Below are 26,054 nucleotides of genomic sequence, written 5' to 3'. Positions count from 1 at the left end.
GTCTGTTATAACTTACTCATTTATGTTGTGTAATGCACAATCCATGCGCAAAAAAATCCCAATACTGTCAGATCTAATACTGGGAAATAACCCTGACTTTTTTTTAATAACGGAATCATGGCTTTCAGAAACCGATACTGTACTCTTAAACTCGCTATGTCCATCAGGTTACTCAGCTTTCTCAGAACCTAGATTGTATAGAAGAGGTGGTGGTATTTTAGCCATTATTAAATCCTCACTCTCACCTACAAAAAAACAGCTCACTGTCTCAGGTCGCCATGAAGTACTACTCATAACAACTTTTTTCTTAAACATCTGTATTATTTACTCTCCACCAGGATGTTTACAATCTGATTTATCAAGTTTCATTGAGCTTATAGCCTCTCTTCCAGTCGATTTAAGCAAAACCATTATAGTAGGCAATTTTAATTTACATATTACACGCCCTTCACTCATAGTAAATGCTTTTCTGGACGCCATGTCAGGCCTGGGCTGGGAACAACTTATCCAATCCTCTACACATACAAAAGGTCAAACCTTAGACCTGGTTTTTATCAATTCCAGTTTTTTCTCCAATATCCCGGAAAAAACCAAGATTACTGCAATACCATGGTCAGACCATTATTTAATCAATTTTTCCCTTAATTTCACTCATACAAAAACATTAAACAAAAAGGATTCACAATCCATAGTCAAACGAAAGTTCACTACCATAGACACCTTCCTCGATACAGTAGTACCCAATTTACCAACTACACTTGCTCCTAACATTCAGGAAACCATTGATAAATGGAATTCTGCTATTTCTTCTTCATTAAACTCAATTGCTCCTTTAAAAACAATAAAAATACAAGCAAACAAAACAAATGCTCCCTGGTATACAAAAGCTTTGCATTCATTAAAAACTTCACTTAGAAAACTAGAATGCAAATGGAGGAAGAATAAAATCCCTGAAACAAAAAATGCATATTATTCCTTACTACATCAATATAATAAAAACATTAATTTAGCAAAAAAATCTTACTATGCAAATCAAATTGCCAAAGCTAATGGAAACCCTAACATACTATTCAATATAGTAAAAACTCTAACAACCACCCAAAAAGAATAGTCTACCTTTTTTGACACGGCTCTATGTAATAAAATTGCTAATCATTTCAAATCAAAAGTCACAGACATTTCAAATCAACTCTCCAAGCTACCATTTCCCTCTTACAATAACCTTGAATCTACTTAATCATGGTCCGAATTTACACCAGTTTCTGAAAACACTATTCAAACCATTATCAGAAAACAAAACCCCTCTAACTCACCCGACAATCCGTGTTCTGGTAACTTTTTCAAAGCCTTAGGTCCTCACGCTAGCCATTTTTTAGCACTATTAGTAAATCAATCTCTGGAAAATGGTTTCTTTCCATCTTCCCTCAAAAAAACCTCCATACTTCCAATTTTAAAAAAATAAATCAAAGGATGATTTTGATCTTAACAATTTCAGACCCATTGCTACATTAACATCCCTAGCTAAGCTGATTGAATCAGTAGTGTTATCTCAATTATCAAATTATCTGTCAGAAAATGACATACTACACACAAACCAATATGGATTTCGCAAGGGTCACTCCACTGAAACTCTTCTGTTGACTTAATTTGACACTATATTTCGGGCTTTTGATTCTTACACAGATCACATCATTGTTTTCTTAGATATTTCCGCGGCTTTTGATACTGTTGATCACCAAATTCTCATCTCCATTCTCAAATCTATAGGTATTTCGGGTGCTGTATTACAATGGTCTATTTCATTTTTGTCTGATCGCATTCAACAAGTCAATATAAACAATCATTCTTCTGAACCATACTCTATTGCATCGGGTGTTCCACAAGGTTCTTCTCTATCCCCTATTCTCTTCAACATCTATCTTCTACCTCTTTGCCGCATCTTAGCCTCACTAAACATACAATTCAAAATCTACGCCGATGACATACAGTTTATGGTACCATACAACACCTCTTGGACTCACACATTGGGGTAGATTTTCAGAGCCCTGCTCGCCTAAATCCGCCCAAAACCGGGCGGATTTAGGCGAGCAGGGCCCTGCGCGCCGGGAAGCCTATTTTACATAGGCCTCCCGGCGCGCGCAGAGCCCCGGGACTCGCGTAAGTCCCGGGGTTCTCAGAGGGGGGCGTGTCGGGGGCGTGTCGGGGGGCGGGCCCGGTCGTCGCGGCGTTCCGGGGGCGTGTCGGCAGCGTTTTGGGGGCGGGTACGGGGCGTGGCTACGGCCCGGGGGCGTGGCCGCGCCCTCCGTACCCGCCCCCAGGTCGCGGCCCGGCGCGCAGCAGGCCCGCTGGCACGCGGGGATTTACGTCTCCCTCCGGGAGGCGTAAATCCCCCGACAAAGGTAAGGGGGGGGTGTAGACAGGGCCGGGCGGGTGGGTTAGGTAGGGGAAGGGAGGGGAAGGTGAGGGGAGGGCAAAGGAAAGTTCCCTCCAAGGCCGCTCCGATTTCGGAGCGGCCTTGGAGGGAACAGGGGGAGGCAGCGCGGCTCGGCGCGCGCAGGCTATACAAAATCGATAGCCTTGCGCGCGCCGATCCAGGATTTTAGTGGATACGCGCGGCTCCGCGCGTATCTACTAAAATCCAGCGTACTTTTGCTTGAGTCTGATGCGCAAGCAAAAGTAGGCTGATCGCGCTTCTTTTAAAATCTACCCCATTATCCTTAGTATCTTTATACCTCACGACTATTGACACATGGCTCTCTCACAATAGACTAAAACTAAATCCAAAAAAAACAGAAATAGTCCACCTCTCATCAATTACAGATTCATCCATAGGTCCCCCCCCTCAATTAGTATTTAACGGTATCACTATCCCCATCTCCAAATCTGCAAAAAATTTAGGTATAACTATTAATTCAGATCTTTCATTAAAACAACACATATCCATAATTACCAGAAATTCATTTTATAAGCTTCAACTCTTGAAACGGCTTCGTCCTCTACTTTTCTTTCACGATTTTCGGACTATACTTCAATCACTCATCTTTTCGGGGCTTGACTACTGTAATTCTCTTTATATAGGTCTCCCAGATAACACACTTCACTCACTTCAACTGATCCAAAACGCAGCAGCACGTATCTTAACAAACTCTTCCATAAAAAATCACATCACTCCGATACTTCAATCATTACATTGGTTACCAATTAAATACAGAATACAATTCAAGATCCTGTCCATTATACACTCACTCATCTACACTCCTAATTCAATTACCTTATGTTCCATTCTCCGGATTTACAAACCCACCAGACATCTAAGATCACTGGACAAAAACCTCTTAGACATCCCATCACCACAACAGGCCCATCTTGACATCACCAGAAAAAGATCATTCTCCGTCATTGGACCAATCTTATGGAACGCATTACCAGACTCTTTAAGATCCATATCCAACTCCAAACACTTCAAAAAATCCCTAAAAACACATTTATTTCAATCTGCTTTCCATATATCACACACTAAATAACATAACTACTTCTCCATCACACAGGGCACAACATTATTATATATTGATTTATTTTTTATGTAAACTATTCATTGTTTTAGATTTTTATTTTTATTATATATTTTTGTAATTTTAAGCTTTTATAATTTGATAATCTTTATGTTCTTTTAAATTTAAATCTTTATTTACATTTGTTTTTTTATTTAGTTATGTAAACCGTTTTGATTAAACAATGTTTGTAAAGACGGTATACAAACACTTTTAAATAAAAAAATAAATAAAAATATTCTTTATTTTGTCATTGTAATTGTTGAAATGTGAACCAAAGTGATTAGTAACTTTGTTACCTGAACTGTGGTATATAAAACTGTTAAATAAATAAATAAATAAATAAATAAATAAATAAATAAATAAAATAGACAGTGGACAGCAGGCACTTCTAGTGATTGTGTCAATTTTATTTCTTGCCACAGGGAATGGAAGGAAGAGGAAGGTATAGGAGAGAGGAAGAGGAAGGTATAGGAGATGTAATGGCATAGGGAGAGGAAAGTTTTGCCTCCTTCCGAGATGACATCTAAAAGTGAATATCCCAGTACATCTGGTAGCACTAATATTACTACCAATGCTTGCCTGCCCAAGGTAAAGAGAACATTTTTTTTTCTCAGGGCAAAAAACATAGAAACAGCATGAAGAAGAAAAACTGAGGTTGGAAGAAAATGTGCTGCCCACTGCCACTATTAGCTTTATTTCAAAGGTGCAAGGGCAGGAGTATAGGAGTAATGAAGAGGCATCAGACAGCTTTCATGGCAGGCAGGAAGAGGGAGAAGGCAAAGAGGCAAAGAGGGTTTGTCCTCCTGAGCCTCTTCCTTTTATTGTACATTCATACAAAGGCAGATGATGTGTCATTACATGATTGGCTACTTTCCCATAGCAACAGAAGAGTCATTACACCATTGGCTTTGGCTCAGGGGGTGTGCACGGATCATTTCATTGGCTGCTGAAATCTATACCTCCTGACTTTGTCCTGCCTCTGACTAGGGAAAACCCAGCCCTTCTTTCAGGCTAACAGGATTAATTATAGGCCAGAGAAATACATGAAGTCAGGTATCCTCTCCTAGGCAGAGAGGCTTAAGCACAAGTGATGCTTTTATTCAGGCAAATGTCAGGGAGAAGGGAAGTTAGTGTTTAAACCTGATGAAATGGCTTGCTGGCAAGCGCATATTTCCCACATCTCACCCTTTCTGTTTTTGTTTAGGGCAGCTCAGTAAAGCTTTAGACCCTTACTGAAATCTGTTATGTCTTGGTATGGGCTGGAAATAGGGGAAGAGGGATTATGGAGAGAAGAAAGCTGATTCGGCGTGGTGTGCCAGCCACCGATGAGCTTCTGAATCTCCATATCACCCAGAGCTGGTGCAGGTGGTGTGCCAACTCTGCAGGGCTCCGGATTCCCTATTAGGCATCTTACAAGACATCTTTGTATTCGGGCTGAGAGCAAGGTTTCAATATGGATATGAGGTTTGGGTATGCACTGAATACAGCATCACAGGCAAATAATTAAGACAATTACAGTAATTATAATAGAAATCACCCTTTTTGAGACCAGAAATATCAGGGAGCCAGGACCATAGCCAGTCCCATGGAGAAGTTGGTATTCTGTCTGAAAAATGGTGCATCAGCAACCATGGTTTCTATCTGCTCTATGGTATGTGTGAGGTTTGCTTTATAGGGATGTGCAGAGCAAAATTTTATGTTCATATTTTTTATGTCCGAAAGGGGGTCCCACTTGCGGCCAATATGGACATAAAAAAAATCCAATGAGTTGGGTATATGTACATATGTGCAAAAAAAAATTTTAAACCCCCTCACCCTCCTTAACCCCCCCCCCCAGATTTACCACAACTCCCTGGTGATCGAGCGAGGAGTGAGGACGTCATTTCTGCAATCCTTGGCGAGAAGCATGTGACGTCAGTGGCACGGGTCAGGAGGCCCCCCAAGCTGGCCAAAAGTTCTTTTTGGGCCGAACGAGCCGTCCGGCGCGAACTTGCCGGGAATCACGTGACGTCGGCGTCACGTGATTCCCGGCAAACACCACCCTTTAAGGCTAAGATGGTTTCTAAGATATAGCTGTACTGAATGCTACTTCTCTAATCTGAGAAACTTTTGTTGTAAGTAGTTTTAATGCATGGACTGTCTGATTAAATATGGCAGTCGTCCAGTTAGCTAGGATGTGTAAGTCTCTGTAATTCATATCTGTCCCCATTGGGGGAAACTGGCTTCTAGCTATCTGAGTTTCTGTATACTTTTCTATGGGATTATTTATCGCCTCCCTTTTGTTACGGAGCCTTGCTTTGGGTAAATTTTTGACTGCATAGTATGAGGGGAGGATGTAGCCTAAAGTGCATCTGTCTATCCATCTTGGGGAAATGTACATATATGCTCTACACCCACATAACATCCATATGTTTCCTAACAGATTAGTGGACATGTCATTGGTTATCATTTGGGCTATATAACTACAAAGGGTAAATCCTTCATCCCCTCTATACTTTCTGTACCTGCTTGGGTCTCCCACTGCACATCCTGAAATCTGCCAATTGCATACATATGTGGTATAACTATGCAAGTGTTCAGTGATTAATACAAATGTTCCAGTTACAATATGGATATTTCCCACCTGAATCCCTTTCCCATCCCCTGTATCATAGTCCCAACAAAGAGCGGCAGTCTCTTGAATACAGCTACCAATGTGTAGTATGGTATTATTAACTGGAGAGTTAATGAAAACCTCTCTGTAAAGGATAATTAGTCCATACTGTAAGGTTAAATGGTACAGCATGCATCAGTCGTTCTCTGCAGGCTTGGGTTGGCATGTGTGTGCGGATCCAACAGTCTGTTCGATTCAACAGGTGTGAAAAGTTCTGTGCATGTTGTTCTGTCAGAGTCCTTGTTCTGAAATCACCATAGCTGGAGAAATAAGGCAAAAGATGAGGATGCAGAACACAATTGTTAATGAGTTGGCATTCAGGCAAGAAAAAGCGGCTAATAAGTTCTCTGGAGTTTTCTCAAGGCCTTGCTGTTCTAAGAGTTGTGCAGATTGGTTGGATAGGGCCTTGATCTGTCCCCAGGTCATGTGGTGCTGCTTTTTTGCAAGGAGTCCGATCTCTGTCCTTCTGAGGGCTGTGGAGACTCAGGGAGAAGTTGGGGATCGGGTCCTGTAGACCTGGACACCTTTCCATCGTTCCATGGCTTGATATACCTGTGGAAGCAAGCAGAGAAACATATCCTCGTTCCCCATTTTAAGGGAACGGGACCGTACCAGACATTAAATATTCTATACAAAACTGATGGCTGTGGGTGACTAACCCTAGTCCCATAATGATTACTCATGGCTGTGTTCTTAAATTTGAACCTGATATGTTTAGATGATTTAAAGTAATTTAAAACAATACTTTGTTCTTGTTCAGCCAGTCCTTCTTAGGGGAAAATCCAGGGGCAATTATCCCTCCTTTTTGTTTTTGTTTTCAAGAGCTCTTAAGGGTATGATTGGCTCTCTCCACAATGGCTTGCCCTGTGGTGTTGTAGGGGATGCCAAATACGTATTTAATGTTCAATTATTGACAAAATTCATGTAAAGGAATGGCTGCAGTAAGCAGAGCCATTTTTCAGAAAAGAGGGTAACCCCATTATCAAGAAAGTTTTTATGCAGTGATCAATTTTCATTCAGTAAAATAGCAATAAATGTAAGTTAATCGTTTAAAGGAAAAGTCATTTGCTGTAAGCTGAATCAAATGACAAGTATATTAGACATTACATTAAACATATGTTACACAAGACTGACATATATTCATTCATCTTGCAAATATTCATTCATAGTCTTCTTGGCATCAAGACAGACAACAAATAACACATAATATGAGCTAAAAATCTTATCAAAAAGTTATCAAAAACAAAAATAGATCAAGGATCAAAAGTCAAAAGGTGTTAGAAAAATGTTAAAATAAACTGCAAAGTGTCCATCTTCACATCTCTTCATGGCAGCGTCAATCTGGAAAATATTAAAAACTGGCATACAGCAAAAAGTTTACTAATGTAAGGATTAAAGTGAAATTCTTACTTTTTTTAACCTTGGATAAATCAATTCCATTATTCAATTTAATAAAATCAATTTGGATTTGCAAGAAAAGGTTTGAGAGGGATTGCTTTAGATGTAGCAACCTCTGTCAGTAAAAATTTTAAGGTTCAGAATTCTGTAAAAATTTGTGAAAAAGAAAATAAAACTGAAGTGTCCTTAATACAGAAGGTCTGTAGGTCTGAAAAATAAAAACTATTATACAACAGAATTATTAAAACAATAATATAATATAACTTGTAGAATAACATAGCGCCTCCTAGTGGAGACCCCATCATTACTTTATAGATTGCAACTATTGTTCCAGGTTGCAATCAATAATACTCTGAGCTTACTTTCAATGTGGAATATCAGAATAGAATTTCTTCATATAATTATTAGAATAGGAAATTAAACACACTGTTTGCTCTGCTCTGTCTGCTGCATGCTAAAGTGACTGTAACTACTATTAATCTGCCTGAGTTATAACATATATAAACTAGAGAGAAACTGCAGGACTAAGTCCAGTTTTTTTTCTTTTCAAAAGGTCTCCCTCCCTCCCCCATGAGTGGCTAGCAAGAGTTACAGAAAAAGGGGGGGGAGGAGCAGTGTTTCTCAAAAGAAAAGAACTGCACCCAAGGAGTTAATCCTTCAGTCAATAGAAACTTAAAGATAGCATTGTTTAACAAATTAACATCAACCATAGACAATGGCTTGGCAGTGACTTGCTGATTCCTTGCAGGCAGATACTATTTTTTTAAAAATCTGTGCGCTGGCAATTCAAGCAATTGCTTATAAACTTAAATCTCAGAGAAATGGAGTCATTTTAAATGTGAGCCAAATAAACTTTGCAAAAGGGAAATTTTCACATGTAATTTACACAGTATATTGTTCAAATCTCAGTACAGTTTTTAACATAAGGCTATGCATACACTTTGTGGGGGAAAATACTCTCAAAGTATGTAGATTTTTTGTAACTGAATTTCAAATACTAATAGAAACCATTTTTTTCCAATTCTGTACTGTTAGTTAATAGAAACCATTTTTTTTTTCATAGTGATATTTTCTTTGCTTGTAACGCAGGAGTCTAATTAAATCCTTTTTTTCATATTGATATTTTCTTTGCTTGTAACACAGGAGTCTAATTAAATCCTTTTTTTCATAAGGATATTTTCTTTGCTTGTAATACAGGAGTGCAGCTGCCTGGCCCAAGGTCTTATACGCTGATTTCTTTGAAGACCTGTGGGCATAGTCACTGCACATGGCACTTGCTGCCACACCCAGCTCTTTAATCCCCTTTGTGGTGGGGGAAGGGGGTTGCAGGCAAGATGGAGGAAGGCTAGTTTTTCTGACCTCAGTGTTTTCTATTTCCTGGGGTCTTTTCTCTGAGGTGGATGCAGAGGAAGCCACAGGAGCCATGTGAGTGTGTCCCCCCAGATGTTCTATTTCATTTTCTGTCCCCCTTTGTTCATGGTTCTTTTCTGTGATGGGGAAGGCTTGAAGTCCTTCTAATAATTCTGTTTCTGTAAGGTTTTCTTTCTGCAGTTTCTGCTGAAATTCAATGCTAATCGCCCCACCCAGGCCAGGTGGTGGCTCTATTGTTCTCAAGGACTGCTTTTCTAAAGAAGGCGGAGATGTGTGAATGGCTTGTGCCTTGAGTGTAGGTATGGGGAGCTGAGGATACAAAGAATTTGCTGTCTCTGAGGAAGACTGAGAAGATGGGGGAAGGGTATGTCTGCCTGCTTCTAAAAGCAAATGGTGTTCAATGGCTTCTGTACATTTTTGCCAGATTAATCTTAGTTTTATGGGAGCTCTGGGAGCCGTATGAAGATAATTGCCGATTGAAATCCAATTCTGGGTATTTAGAGTTCCAGACTCCATCGAATACCAAGGGCAACGGCAAGCTATATCACTTATTAATTTTTCTAAGTCCCCCAGGCTGACTTGCGCTATTTTTCTTCTGGTGATGAAATAATGATTATTGATTATTTTCTGCAGCTGCTTGGCATGTAGCCTCTGCTGCATGGATAAATCACTTCCCATTGCTCACGAGTGTGGGGAACAAACTTGCTAAAAAATACTTAAATATACTAAAAAGTACTTTAATATACTTACGATTAGCAGATCTGTTGAACGGTACATACCTTTAAGCTATGACCAGCCGAAATAAGCATGGGGTTTATCATCACGTCGGGGTCACCAGATATAGGAGTAATGAAGAGGCATCAGACAGCTTTCATGGCAGGCAGGAAGAGGGAGAAGGCAAAGAGGCAAAGAGGGTTTGTCCTCCCGAGCCTCTTCCTTTTATTGTACATTCATACAAAGGCAGATGATGTGTCATTACATGATTGGCTACTTTCCCATAGCAACGGAAGAGTCATTACACCATTGGCTTTGGCTCAGGGGGTGTGCACGGATCATTTCATTGGCTGCTGAAATCTATACCTCCTGACTTTGTCCTGCCTCTGACTAGGGAAAACCCAGCCCTTCTTTCAGGCTAACAGGATTAATTATAGGCCAGAGAAATACATGAAGTCAGGTATCCTCTCCTAGGCAGAGAGGCTTAAGCACAAGTGATGCTTTTATTCAGGCAAATGTCAGGGAGAAGGGAAGTTAGTGTTTAAACCTGATGAAATGGCTTGCTGGCAAGCGCATATTTCCCACACAGGAGAAGGAAAAGTCAGTGGAGGGTGACATTGGCACTGACAGTAAAGGGACAAGCACCCAAAAGCAAAAGCTCTCCTCCCTGATGCCCCTTGAGAAATGTCTGCTGCAAATCCTGCAATAAGAGCAAAAGGATGTAAGAAATGCCACAGCGGGACAGACTAAGGCCAGGATTCATCAAACTATTGCATGTGATAGGAAGAGGGGCATGTTTTATGGTAATTGCCTATTTATCACAAACGGGCCGATATAGTACAGTGCACTCCGGAGCACACTGTTAGCCCGTGTTTGGATGCGCGCTTTCAACATGCTAGCTTTTCCCCTTATACAGTAAGGGGCAATAGCACGTTGAAAACATGTGTCCAACCCCCCCACCCCCCGAAACTAATAGCACCCGCAACATGCAAATGCATGTTGATGGCTCTATTAGTTATTTCCCCGCAATTCAGTAAGTAAAATGTGCACATTTTACTTTCAGAAATTAACACCTGCCCAAAGGCTGGCATTAATTTCTGCTGGCACCGGGAAAGTGTACAAAAAAGCAGAAAAAAATTATTTTCTGTACACCCTCTGACTTAATATCATAGTGATATTAAGTCAGAGGCCCCAAAATTTAAAAAAAATCAAAAATTTTAAAAAAAATTTTTTAAATTGGCCAGTGGCCCGCAGGTCGGAAGACAGACGCTCAATTATGTTGGTGTCCTGTATTCCGAACCTGTAGCTGTAAGAGGGCTCGAGAAACGAAGCCAGCAAAATTGAGCATTGGCTGTCAAACCCACTGACAGCCACCACTCCTGTCAAAAAGGAGGCGCTAGTGTCCCTAGTGCCTCTTTTTACCACGGGACCTCATTTGCATGCGGGCCACTTTGACATTCAGAGTGAGACGTACGAAACAGAACAGTGCACTCTTGTGAAGATTTGATGTCCTTCAGAGTGAGAAAACTCACACAACGATGACATTTGTACAATGTTCTCTCAACCTAGCTTGATGTTACCCAGGTAGAGAGTCCATCAAGCTAGAGGTATAAATACCTAACTACTTTAAGGGCCTTATAGCCAGCCCACTTGGACAGAAATCCCGCCCCAAACTCCTCCTCCTTTTCCAAATTAGCATCTCACCATGCGTCATGAATAGGAAAGGGTCCAACAAAGCATGGAGCAAATCGAGCAGATGGAAGCTTGAGTCTCAGACGTTTGGTAGACAGCCAGACTTTGTCACCAGGCTGGAATTCAGGATTCTTGCTACGGTGAGCGTCATAGCCTTTCTTTGCTCTTTGTCCTGCTCTTTGGAGCATCTCTTTAGTCTTTCTCCAGAGCTGCTGTATATCTTTGGTAGTAGATTGAGCTGTCGGGGACGATACAGAAAGTGGAAGTGGTAAAGTTGGTAAGGGTAGTCGTCCGTAGACCACTTCAAAAGGTGTAGATCCAGTAGATGATGCTGGATGCGAATTGATGGCAAATTCATCCCAGGGCAACAGTTCAGCCCAGTCATTCTGTTGTGATCCAACATAGGCGTGGAGGAACTGTTTGAGAGTTCTATTCATTCTCTCAGTTTGGCCATTCGACTGAGGATGGTATGCAGAGGTGAAGTCAAGTGTGATGTCGAATTTCTTGCACAAGGCTTTCCAGAACTTTGCTTTAAATTGAGCTCCTCTGTCAGAAACAATGTGTTTTGGCATGCCGTGTAGGCAAAAGATGTGACTGATGAATAGCTTAGCAAGTTCCATGGCTGAAGGCAAGCCAGAGAGAGCCACGAAGTGAGCCATCTTCGAAAATTGATCCACTGTAACCCAAATGGTATTGTTACCTCCAGAAAGTGGCAAGTCCACCACAAAATCTGCTCTATGACATCACTAATTATGTAAAACATCCATGACATGTCTTCTTACAGTGATCTGTCAACCATAATAAGCAGTGATAACAAAAAGTCAAAACTATCCTAAGAAAACATGCAAATCCAACTCAGCATTCAGTCCCATTGATACAACTGTATTTAATCTAAAAATCCAACGCTGCTCAGACTGTAACAGGAGACGCTCTCGTTCTCCACCCCGCCAATGCAGAGGGACGTGATCGATGACACAAAATTGCAAATCAGCAAAAGAGTGACCAAATTCTGTAGAATGTGTCACTATAGGTTCATCTTCTCTCACATTATTGATGTTAGATCGGTGTTCGATCATTCTTGTTTTTAATAACCGTTTTGTCTTTCAGATATAAAGATGCAGGCAGGGGCATTGAATTAAGTAAATAACCATAGAAGAATTACATGTGGTGTTATACTTCAAATAAATCTTATAGCCAGAATTCACAATCAAACAATGTTGAATTGACATCGACAACCCACATACTGAACAGTTTTGACATGGATAATGTGATCCAATAGGACCTTCATGTAATATTGGGTCGATTGAACTATCCGATCTCACTAGGACATTTTTTAGACTGGTGGCATGAGAGAATGTGATGCGAGGTGGTAACTTAAAAATATCATACAACTGTAAAATATGCCAATTCTTCAAAATAGAACGACGAATCTCTGCTGCAGCCGAGGAATATGGCAAAACACAAGTATGACGTGAAACTTCCTCTGCAGGACGAGGGAGGAAAAGCCATTCGCGTTGACAATATTTAGCTCGCTGATATGCTTTACAAATACATTTACGAGGATACCTGCATGCCAAAAAAACATTCATATAGAATTTTTGAATGGTTTTCAAAATCCGCTATAGTTGTACATAAGTGTCTCAATCTGATAAATTGACTTACTGGTTAGTTCATTCTAAGATTCTTTGGATGGGCACTTGTATAGTGCAAATATGTATTGGAACTGACTGGTTTGCGAAAAAGTGACGTCACAAACTTCCCTTCAACAATAGTAATTTGTATATCCAAAAAGGTAATAGAAGTCGACTCAATGTTGGCTGTGAAATACAGATGTGAATTGCAGGTATTTAGCCACAACAAAAAAGATTTTAAAATATCTTCATCTACCCTCCATAAAATGAAAATGTCGTCAATGTATCACTTCCACGTTACCAAATATTGTTGAAAAGGATGATGGGTCAACCATTGTGTCTCAAAGAAATCCATATACAAATTTGCTAAATCAGGAGCCATGGTGGCCCCCATAGCAGTACCACATACCTGCTGAAAAAAATCATGATTATAGGCCAATAAATTTTGTTTCAGAGCTACTGTCAATAATTGTAATAGAAAAGCACTCGGGATTCGATGTGGTCTAGAACATTTTTCAAAAAAAGTCTCTGCAATTCCTATAACTTCGTCCTGTGGGATAGAAGTGTACAACGCTTTCTCCACATTAATTCCATAGGTACCTTTCACAGGTCTTACTTACAACTCCCTGATGAAGATTTAACACTCACATATGCAAATTGTAAGCATTGAATTCTTCACACATTTGTGAAACAAATCCTGTTCAGATATGTTATAGTAATCACAAAATTTTTTTTATACATTTATTATTTTTCTTGTTTTTTCATTATTTCTCTTTACTTTTTTCAATCCTTATAAGACTTGGAGAGCAATTTATTTAGTAATTTTATCGGGCATCTATATTAGTTATATATAAATTTAAAGGCAATATCCACTTTTTTAGGTATTTGTCATCTTTTAGTTATTTATTACTGTTTTTATTATATTTGCTATAATTTTTAGCTATTCATTGCCACTTTTACTGTACACTTTTATGTTCATGATACATTATTAACATTTGCAGTTAGTTTCATGTTCACACTACAAACATCCATGTTATCATTTTATATGTTCATTTTATATGTTCATTTTGAATGTCTGTTTATTATATGTTTTTATCAGTTTTTAATAATTTAATTTTATATTATTTAATGTCATTTTTTGTATGTTTTTAGCCCCTGATGCAGCCCTATTGAAAGAGGGCGAAACTTGGCTGGAGTCGGGCCTAATGCATATTCTGATTCTACATAATACATTTTCAAATTTTGGACATTAGGCTGCTTATTGCGTATTTCTGGTACCAGATGTGTAGCTGTGAGAACAACTCTCTTTGGGTCGATGATATGCTGGGGTTCATCAGGTACGTCTTCAGAGAGAAAAGAGCGAGATAATCTGTCTGCTCTGACATTCTTATCACCAGGGCGATATTTAAGCACAAAGTCAAATCTGTTGAAGAACAGGGACCACCTCGCCTGTCTATGGCTGAGGTGTTGAGTGTGACAGAGGTACTCCAGATTTTTGTGATCGTGTAAACAGTGATCTGATGTTGTGCACCTTCAAGCCAGGGGTGCCATTCTTCAAATGCCATTTTTATTGCCAGCAGTTCTTTATCCCCAATGCTGTAGTTCTTCTCCACTGGCAAAAAGCATTGGGAAAAGAAAGAACAGAGGTGCAAGATCTTAGAATCACTGGTCTGGCTTAGCATGGCCCCTACGCCTACATCCGAGGCATCAACTTCCACAATGAATGGTCGTGTAGGGTCTGGATGGCAGAGACATGGTTTGCTAGAGAAGATGTCTTTTAACTTCTGAAATGCTGTCACAGCTTCCGTAGACCAAGTGGCAATGTTGGCTCCCTTCTTAGCCATCACTGTTAATGGAACAGTCAATGAAGAGTAATCTTTGATGAAGGTCCTGTAGTAGTTGGTAAATCCCAAAAATCGTCTTAGAGCTTTTAGGCCAGTGGGTTGTGTCCATTTTTGAATACTCTCAAGCTTCTGAGGGTCCATCTGGAAACCTTTGTTTGAGACAAAGCACTCTAAGAAGGGCACAGATTCCTTGTGGAATTCGCATTTAGTCAACTTGGCGTACAAGCGGTTCTCGCAAAGTCACTGCAGAACTCTTTTGACATCTTCCTGATGGGATTGCAGGTCCTGCGAAAATATCAAGATGTCGTCTAAGTAGACAACGACACATTGGTAGAGTAGATCACGCAAAATATCTTTCATCATGTTTTGGAAGACAGCCGGGGCATTGCAAAAGCCAAAAGGCATCACCAGGTATTCAAAGTGCCCATCCCGGGTATTAAAAACTGTCTTCCATTCATCACCAGAGCAGATGCGAACTAAATTATACGCTCCTTTGAGGTCAAGCTGGAGAATATCTTGGCTCCCTGTAACCTGTCAAATAGCTCCTGGATGAGTGGTAAGGGGTAGCGGTCCTTTATGGTGATCTCATTCAGATCTCTGTAATCAATGCATGGGCATAATGTTCGTCCTTCTTCCCAACGAAGAAGAAGCCTGCACCAGCAGGAGACTTGGAAGGTCTTATGAAGCTTTTCTGGAGATTCTCCTGGATGTACTCTGACATCGCTTTATTCTCTGCTACGGAGAGAGGGTAAACCCTTCCTTTGGATGGTTCCATATTAGGCTTCAAATTAATTGCGCAGTCATATGATCCGTGTGGAGGCAATACATCAGCGGCTTCTTTTGAGAATACATCTTGGAAAGATGCATATTGAGGGGGCAACCCAGGCAACAATGGGGTAGTTGGCATGATTTGTATTGGAGAGACTTCCATCAAGCATTTGCCATGACAATCTGGACCCCAACATGAAAGCTCCAAAGTGGCCCAGTTGAATTGTGGCATATGTTTCTGCAGCCATGGTAGGCCAAGTACCAAGGGGTGCATGGCCTTCTCTAGCACAAAGAAGGAAATAGTCTCTGCATGAAGAGCACCGGTAGGTAAGCTCACTGGTTCTGTAAGCAGGGTTACTTCACCCGGTAAGGGCTCTCCATGAATAGAGGACAAAAGTAGTGGAGACGTCATGGTAGTGGTGGGGATCCGCAAATGTTCCACTAGAAGTTTCAAAATGAAATTTCCCCCTGCCCCAGAATCCACTAAGGCAAGGGTCTGGTATTCTAGAGGTCTGCAGATTAAAGATACTGGAAGAGAGAGTGGAGGAGAGGGTGCAGTTAGATCTAAGAAGAGTCCTCCCACAGGTCTGCCAGTTTCCCGGACATATAGGGCATGTTTGTATAGCTTGTCTACAATACATGCATAGTCTACAATACATGCTTGTCTACAATACATGCATAGTCCCAACCTCTTTCGAGTTTGTCTCTCTTTAGAAGTGCAATGACTGAAGCCCAATTGCATTGGTTCTTCATCGCCAGCAACAGGGCCTGGGGGTATAGGCCTGGGTACAGACTTGACTCGAGTCTCTCCCTGAAATGGTCTTCTGGTACTCTTGACCTCTTGAACCTTGTCGTGAAGTTGGCGATCAATCCTTGTTGCCAACTTCATCAGTTCTGCTAAGGTTTCAGGCATCTCTCGAGCCACCAGCTCATCTTTCAACCGGGAGCTCAGGCCTTCAAAGTGTTATGGTTTTGAGGTGTTGGAGTGGATTCTTGGGTACTGTGGTGATGCCACTCCCACGGGGAGGAGCCTCATGAGGAACCTCAGTACTAGGCTAGACTCTATACATGCAGACACAGAGAACTTGTATTTATTATACAGCTTGGTGGTACTGCCCAGGGAGTGGCAGCAGTGAGGTAACCCAGTAGAAGTAGAAGAAACCGAACTGATTTGTAAACCCTTACAAGAATTTCGGTATATAAAACTGTTAAATAAATAAATAAGTAGTCCAGGGGTCTTCAGCAGAGGAAGCCAGTCCCACGTTTGAGTAGAAGGTAGGCAGCGCAGGGTAGTAGAGAAAGTCCCGGATGCAGACTCCCAGCGCTGAAGCTGAAGGTGAGACAGACTGACAAGGTTAGTTACTCACTGAAGTAGATAGCTGTATTGATGAAGATCCTGACCAGCAGAAGTATTTGAATTGTAGGCACCAAGGTAGGGAGAGCAGGCCCTCGAGGAGTGAGTACCCGATATCCCAGATCGATACCTGAAAGAAAGCACAAGGCCCCCCGAGGAGCGGGTACCCAGGCTAGTGATGAATAACCCCGAAGGGCAGAGAGAGCTTCCAGCGGCAGCAAGGAAGTGGCAGAGCAGCTTAGACCAGAGGCATTCCAATCCTTGCTAACTCAGTTTGTAGCAAACGAAGGGCAGGCTAAATACCAAGATGTCATGACGTCACTCGAAGGGGACGCCCCCGACATTCCCGCCATGACATGGATAAAGATGTGGGTGGCATGCGCGCGTGTACCCTAGGAGGCCCTCAGGAGAAACATGGCGAAAACCGTCGCCGTTGCCGTTCCAGGAACGCTGGAGAGAGCAACATGAAGACACGACAGCAGCCATCCTCCCAAGGCTTGAAGAGAGAGAAGGAAGAAAGTTGAGGCACAGAGGTAGAAGTCTTCTGAGACCAACGGATGCAACAGAGATTACTATTAATAAGTCTGTAATATCATTCTTGAGTTCTTTCAGAATTCTGGGGTGTATACCATCTAATTCTGGTGATTTGTTACTCTTCAGTTTGCCAATTTGTTTGATTCTATCTTTCAAGTTCACTGTGATTTGCTTTAGTTCCTCTGAATCATCCTCCTCAAAGAATATATTCTGTGTAGGTATATCCCCTATCTCCCTAATACCAAGTTTGGATTTAAGATGATGGTGCCCTTAGGCAGAGGATTTAAGGCAAGGGTTTCTCTCCTTCCTCTCCCCCTGGAAATCTGAGAGCAGTGGGGTGGGGGGAGGGGAAGGAATCCCAGTTTTTGGACACCTTCATAATTTGATGCACAAGGCATTTGTCTATGTTGCCTATGAATAAATCCAACCCTGCCAAATACCCTTTTCAGTAAGGAATAGCACAAAGAATTTGTTTAGTTTTTTAACTCCAAAAGAAGCTAATGTTTTGACTAAGAAACATCCTCAGGTGCCTGTGTTTTACACGTTACCAAAAATCCATAAAAATGCAAAAAGTCCCCCAGAGCGCCCGATAGTGTCCAGTTGTGGGTCGCTTTTAGAACCACTCTCTCGATTTATCAATTATTTTTTGGCGCCATTTGTTCCTCAAATGACATCGTATGTGAGGGATTCATCAGATATAATTATTTTTTTGGAACAACTAGAAACAGACACTACTAATTTAAAAATGGCTACATTGGATGTTGAAGCGTTATACACTTCTATCCCACAGGACGAAGTTATAGGAATTGCAGATACTTTTTTTGAAAAATGTTCTAGACCACATCGAATCCCGAGTGCTTTTCTATTACAATTATTGACAGTAGCTCTGAAACAAAATTTATTGGCCTATAATCATGATTTTTTTCAGCAGGTATGTGGTACTGCTATGGGGGCCACCATGGCTCCTGATTTAGCAAATTTGTATATGGATTTCTTTGAGACACAATGGTTGACCCATCATCCTTTTCAACAATATTTGGTAACGTGGAAGCGATACATTGACGACATTTTCATTTTATGGAGGGTAGATGAAGATATTTTAAAATCTTTTTTGTTGTGGCTAAATACCTGCAATTCACATCTGTATTTCACAGCCAACATTGAGTCGACTTCTATTACCTTTTTGGATATACAAATTACTATTGTTGAAGGGAAGTTTGTGACGTCACTTTTTCGCAAACCAGTCAGTTCCAATACATATTTGCACTATACAAGTGCCCATCCAAAGAATCTTAGAATGAACTAACCAGTAAGTCAATTTATCAGATTGAGACACTTATGTACAACTATAGTGGATTTTGAAAACCATTCAAAAATTCTATATGAATGTTTTTTTGGCATGCAGGTATCCTCGTAAATGTATTTGTAAAGCATATCAGCGAGCTAAATATTGTCAACGCGAATGGCTTTTCCTCCCTCGTCCTGCAGAGGAAGTTTCACGTCATACTTGTGTTTTGCCATATTCCTCGGCTGCAGCAAGAGATTCGTCGTTCTATTTTGAAGAATTGGCATATTTTACAGTTGTATGATATTTTTAAGTTACCACCTCGCATCACATTCTCTCATGCCACCAATCTAAAAAATGTCCTAGTGAGATCGGATAGTTCAATCGACCCAATATTACATGAAGGTCCTATTGGATCACATTATCCATGTCAAAACTGTTCAGTATGTGGGTTGTCGATGTCAATTCAACATTGTTTGATTGTGAATTCTGGCTATAAGATTTATTTGAAGTATAACACCACATGTAATTCTTCTATGGTTATTTACTTAATTCAATGCCCCTGCCTGCATCTTTATATCTGAAAGACAAAACGGTTATTAAAAACAAGAATGATCGAACACCGATCTAACATCAATAATGTGAGAGAAGATGAACCTTTAGTGACACATTGTACAGAATTTGGTCACTCTTTTGCTGATTTGCAATTTTGTGTCATCGATCACGTCCCACTGCATTGGCGGGGTGGAGATCGAGAGCATCTCCTGTTACAGTCTGAGCAGTGTTGGATTTTTAGATTAAATACAGTTGTACCAATGGGACTGAATGCTGAGTTGGATTTGCATGTTTTCTTAGGATAGTTTTGACTTTTTGTTATCACTGCTTATTATGGTTGACAGATCACTGTAAGAAGACACGTCATGGATGTTTTACATAATTAGTTATGTCATAGAGCAATTGAAGATTTAAAGAGATGCAAGCCTCGGCTTCAATTCCTCCTTCTTGTTCCAGTTGATAAAAGGTTGAGACGCTACGTCCTTTTGAACGGGTAGCTTGATTAATTCAAGATAAGTATATATTTTTTCATCTTTTTTATGATAATAATATTCTAAGAAGTATTACTCACTGTTTTTCATAGGATAAAGACTCTTGTTTATATGTTCTTTACATGCCCCTGAAGAAGCTAATCAGTGAAACACTGGCCGAGTTGGGCTACCTTATGTAAAAGGAAAATTCTTCAAGAGTCTGGTTTTTTATGAATGGAGGACTATTTTAAATATAAAGCAAAAAAGTTCATAAAAATATTTTTGAAAGCATTAAAATTCAAAGAAGGTGAATGATTGAAAAGACCGGTTGGTGTCTTTGATAAGAAGTCACACAACGTCAGGCTTGCTGACACCTTCTTAAGCTACTACTAAAAGGTTGCTTGAGTTCCAATTTGTTATTTTTTGATTTTGGTTGCGGTGGTTAACTAATGACTCCCTTTTGATAAGGGTAATTGAAGTCTCCCATTATTACCGCACTACCAATTTGGTTAGCTTCCCTAATTTCTCTTAGCATTTCACTGTCAGTCTCATCATCTTGACCAGGTGGATGGTAGTATACTCGTATCACTATAGTCTTCCCCGACACACAAGGGATTTCTACTCATAAAGATTCAATTGGGCATTTAGTGTCATGCAGGATGTTTATCTTGTTGGACTCTATGCCATCCCAGACATAAAGTGCCACACCGCCTCCCGGGTGCTCCTCTCTGTCTTTGCGATATAATTTGTACCCCGGTATAGCACTGTCCCATTGGTTGTCCTCCTTCCACCATGTCACTGAGATGCCAATTAAGTCTATATCATCATTCACTGCTATACATTCTAATTCTCCCATCTTACTTCTTAGACTTCTGGCATTAGCATACAAACATTTCAAAGTTTGATTTTTGTTTGTATTTTCATTCTGCTTTTTAATTGATAGGGATAAGTTAGACTTTTTTAAGCTCAGGTGAGTTTTTAGTTACATGCACTTGGACTACTTTTCTTATTATTGGAACCTCACTGTCAGAATGCCCTAATTCTAATGCATCATTAGTATCCTTTGAAGATATCTCTCTCTGAACCATGCGCTGCTGAGCGACTGTCGGCTTTCCCCTTTGTTCTAGTTTAAATGCTGTACTATCTCCTTTTTAAAGGTTAGCGCCAGCAGTCTGGTTCCACCCTGGTTAAGGTGGAGCCCATCCCTTAGGAAGAGACTCCCCCTTCCCCAAAAGGTTCCCCAGTTCCTAACAAAACTGAATCCCTCTTCCTTGCACCATCGTCTCATCCATGCATTGAGACTCTGGAGCTCTGCCTGCCTCTGGTGACCTGCGCGTGGAATAGGGAGCATTTCAGAGAATGCTACCCTGGAGGTTATGGATTTAAGCTTTCTACCTAAGAGCCTAAATTTGGCTTCCAGAACCTCCCTCCCACATTTTCCTATGTCATTGGTGCCCACATGTACCATGACAGCCGGCTCCTCCCCTTCACTGTCTAAAATCCTATCTAGGTGACGCGTGAGGTCCGCCACCTTCGCACCAGGTAGGCATGTTACCAGGCAATCCTCATACCCACCAGCCATCCAGCAATCTACATTCCTAATAATCGAATCACCAACTGTGATGGCCCACCTAACCCTTCCCTCCTGGGCAGTAGGCCTTGGGGAGATATCCTCGGTGCGAAAGGACAATGCCTCACCTGGAGAGCAGGTCCTTGCTACAGGATCCTTTCCTGCTGCACCAGGTTGATGCTCTCCCATCATGAGACCTTCTTCCTCCAAGGCAGCACCAGGGTTGCCAGTCTGAAGTTGGGACTTGACTACTATGTCCCTGAAGGTCTCATCTATATACCTCTCTGTCTGCCTCAGCTCCTCCAGGTCTGCCACTCTAGCCTCCAGAGATCAGACTCATTCTCTGAGAGCCAGGAGCTCTTTGCATCGCATGCACATGTACAACTTCTCACCGGTGGGTAAAAAATTATACAAGTGACACTTGTTGCAAAAGACTGGGAAGCCCCCCTCTTGCTGCTGGTCTGCTGCCTTCATCTCAATTTTGTTCAGTTTCTAGTTAAGTTTTAGGTTGCTATGGGAGTAGGAATGTGTCCTTTAAATGTATTACTGAATTCACTATATGTCTGGTAGTAGCCTACAAGGGACTGATCAAACTCTCAATAAAGTTTTTTTGGGTTTTTTTTTTGTGAAAGTGGCACCTGCCTATAAATTAAAGTATGAGCTAGGGGTGGGTGGAAGGGTTGGGAAATACAAACAGTCTAACTTCAGTTAGTCAGCCATAAGAATGGCAAAGGACTACCTGAGGTCAGCTGGTACCATTTTGAAAATATTGCTCGCAGGATAGCGGTGAGTGAGGATCACTCCTGCTCCTGTTAGACTGCCAGGATTTCAAGTGGGCTCTTGGGAGGTCTGGGAATGGTGGGAGCATTTTGTGTCAAGGGGTGGGGCTTCTTAACAGGGTGGCAGGGCTAAAGAGAGTTCTTAACTTGTATTTTTTGAGCAGATTGAAATGCAAGAATGGGATCAGGAGAGGGGGAGTCTCAGTAGATCTCCAGGGATTTGTTAAACATGCTAGTAGGAGGGCATTTCTGAGGTCATACGGCCCTTTTCATTTCTTACTCTGGAAGCAGTGGAATGTGTGTTAGCATTCCGATGCTCCTGGGGGAAAGTTATTGATACCTCTTGAAATGTCACTAATTTCTAGGAGTAGTGCAACGTACAAAGAGTTTTCATTTATTAGCATACAAGCAAGCTAATTTGCATACCCACATTGTGCTGGGTATGAGGTTCAATGAGTAATGTGTGGAACTTCCTTTTTTTTCTGTGGTAATGCCATGTACTGCATGCAAATGTACTAACTCAGCTTAGTAAATAGGCGTCTAAGAGATGTATTAGTGTATTATAGTTAAGAATCATTTTGTCAGGGTTGTATATTTGGTTTTATTCATAAGTTTTACTTGAATTACAAATAATTGATATTCAGTTAATTTAATATACTGTAGATTATTTGGCTAATTTCTTTTCATTTTGTGCATTTTGGATATCTTTGCCACACTTTTATTTTAAGCATGTAATACATCTCTCCATAATCTGTATTCTGTAACTCATTTTTCTTGTGTGAATATGATCTTTGGGTTCTTCCCATTGTCTTGCTGACATAGATGAGGACCCTTTGCAAAAGAGTAACTGGAAGAGGTTTGACAAAAATAGTGACAGGAAACAACTACAGTATTTATTCAGAAAAAAAAATGGTGTTTGTGGCTTCTGTTATACCTGCCAGTCCAAAAATGCCTGCTGTATTAAGAATGCTTCGAGTGACATTAAACTGCACCACAGAGATGGCATGGGTAAAGGGATCTCCTCCTCCTTCTCCCAGCCCCAGTGAGAAATAGACAGCAAGTCTGGACTTGGCATCCTTCCAGCCTCAGGTAATAGAGAGAAAATGGTGATCAAGACCCACTTCTGCAGCTTTTTTGGGGATGCATCCCATTGTAAATCTTATTTGAAATTGTGTGTGGACTTTGTCCATTGCAGTAATGCTCTGTTCTTGATGCGACTTTTCCACATGATTTATACTACCTAAAAAATACAATTTCCTGTCACTGTGAATCAATGCTATCTCTTCAGACACTTGACACTGTTCAAGAATTCCTTTGTACAAAGACTCCCAGTCAATAGGAGGGTGGCCCATTTCCAGGACATCACATTGTAAAGGGTAATTTTCTCTCTAACAAATATTTAAATCTCCAAGGGGATGACCTCAGTCAAAGATTTCTCATCACTGATCTGTAACCTATGCATATGTTCACATCCTACAGGTCATGGTGTCATCTTCTGAATATATTTTTTTTTGCTGTTGAGATTTACCCCTGAGGTTGCTAATGGATGATATCCCATTGTGGAATGTACACTTTAATCTTCTGGTACAGTCACTTATTATAAATACTGGGGATGAGTCCCTCTCCAAAGAGTCTGATGACTTGGATAGCCCTCTGATGAATTTCTCTCTCAGTAGGGCTTCACTTTCAAAATGTTTCTTTTCAAACAATAGAAAAGACTTTTCATATCAAAGACTGCCATATTTAAGTGCTCCTATTTCAATTCTTAATAAAAATATTGTCACCATGTTAAGTCATTTTATTTTAATTTACAAGTTCAGAACTCTAAAATAGTAGCTTATTTTTGTTTAAACCCATTTTCTCCGTTTTCTTAGTACCAAAATGCTTTATACTGAATGTAAGGCACTAGGATAGTGCAGTCTCAGACGGAGGTAAAAACTATAGTTCAAGGAATAACATTCAACCAAAAAGTAGGTTAACTGGGAAGGTACAACTCCAACTAGTACTTATCACTTCTACAGCAGTACTTTATGTACGCAGCATTGTAGAAAAACATATGAGACTGTCCCTTCTCAGGAGAGCTTAATATCTAATCAAGAGAAGAGAAACATATAGAGCCAAAGAGACTTTGGGAATATTATTTATTAAGAAAATGATTAAAATCAGTAAGGCTGTGAGCAGGATGATCAGTAGGGATATGCAATTGTTTGCTTCATCTTGTTTTTTATAATGTGCACTAATTTTCTTTAGTGCACGTTAATCTTTTTGTATGCACTCCATCTAATTAAAGGCAAATTTTAAAAGCCTTACGTGTGCCAAAGCTGGGAGATAAGTGCAGAAGTTGGGCCGCTGCACGGATTTTGAAAAGCACGCGAGTATCTCCTGGTACGCGCACAACATTTTTTTCAAAAAGGCAGAGGGCTTGGGCATGGTCTGGGCAGGGTATGCATGTTCCTGGATCTCTCAATGAAATCTGCGCCTAAGTATTTATGCGCTCAAGCACACGCTGGGTCCCCTACCAAGTAACTTTGCTTCTGCTATGTATGGCATGTAAGTCCTGCAACAAAAAAACCTAAAGAGGTTAGCAGGGTTAAGGGTTTTAATGATTGGGCTAACAAGGTAAAAGGTAGGCTAGTGAACTAATCTGATCATTTACCTGGGTGAACTGGGAACAGACTGGGCAAACTGGTAATTGTGTCGGCGCGCGTCTACTAATATCCCCACACTTGCAGGGTAGAGGCAGCATTTGCATGCACATGTATGCACGTATCGCCTATTTTATACCATGCATGCATATCTCTATGTATGTTATAAAATGGCCACATCCATTGGTGCAAGCCGGCATACGTATATACATTTGCACTTCTGCAGCTGTTTAAAGTTACCGTCCCCGTGAGCACTAAAATAATGCACACTAAATTGAAATTTGTGTACACTAAATCAAAATAATGCATGTTAAGTTGAATTTTAAAATGCACTAAAATATTTTATGCACACTAATATGAAACAAAGCAAAAAAAAGAAAATAACCAAAAATGAAACAAAGCTAAAAAAATATTTTGGCTTCTCACCCCTAAACATCAGGAGTTAAGATTTAAAAACAGCCTCAAAAAGGTAGATTTTATATTGGATTTGAATAAGGCCAGAGAGAGAGCAGGATGTGTCAGTTCAGGAAATCTTGTCCAAGCATATGATGCAAGGTAGAAAAAAGCATGGTAGCTGGTCAGGGGAGGCTCAAGGCAGTCTGCCACCTGAAGTGAGGGACCAGATGGCGCTTCCTCTCCCTCTGCCCCCCTGCTCTCCTCTCTCTCTCTGCCCCTGCCCCCTCTCATCCCACCCTCCTGCCCCCTCATCCTACTCCCTGCCCTCTTCTTCAGCCACCGCCGGCCTGGCCTCTGGTGGTGGTGGCCTGCAGCAGCATGATGCCTGTCTTCAGCCGCCATCAGCCTGGCCTCCGGTGGCCCACAGTAGCATCCCTCCTGTCTTTAGTTGCCACCAGCCTGCCCTCCGGCGGTGGTGGCCTGCAGCAGCGTCCCTCCTGACTGGCTCACAGCAGCCCATGGCGTTCCTCAGCCGCAGTAGGGGCTGCCCCCTGAAGTGGCTGCCTCTCACCTTGCCTCATTATAGAATCACCCCTGGAGTTGGAGGTAGAGAAGAAGGGTGCAGATTGGAGTTACTTACCTGATGAGCAGAGTTCACAAGAAGGTGGGCAGAGGGAGATAAGAGAGGAGAGGTAGTGAGGAACTGCAGCGTGAAGAATCTTTTAGGTTAGTGTGAGGAGCCTGAGCTATATGTGGAAGTGAATAGTAGCCAATTTAGGATTAGATTAAGGATTTACTAAGCCATGATATGGCTACAAAGCATATTAAATGCTGTATATTG

The sequence above is a fragment of the Rhinatrema bivittatum genome, chromosome 1, assembly GCF_901001135.1.
Source record: "Rhinatrema bivittatum chromosome 1, aRhiBiv1.1, whole genome shotgun sequence".
Lineage (NCBI taxonomy): Eukaryota > Metazoa > Chordata > Amphibia > Gymnophiona > Rhinatrematidae > Rhinatrema > Rhinatrema bivittatum.
This window is presented reverse-complemented; position numbering follows the sequence as displayed.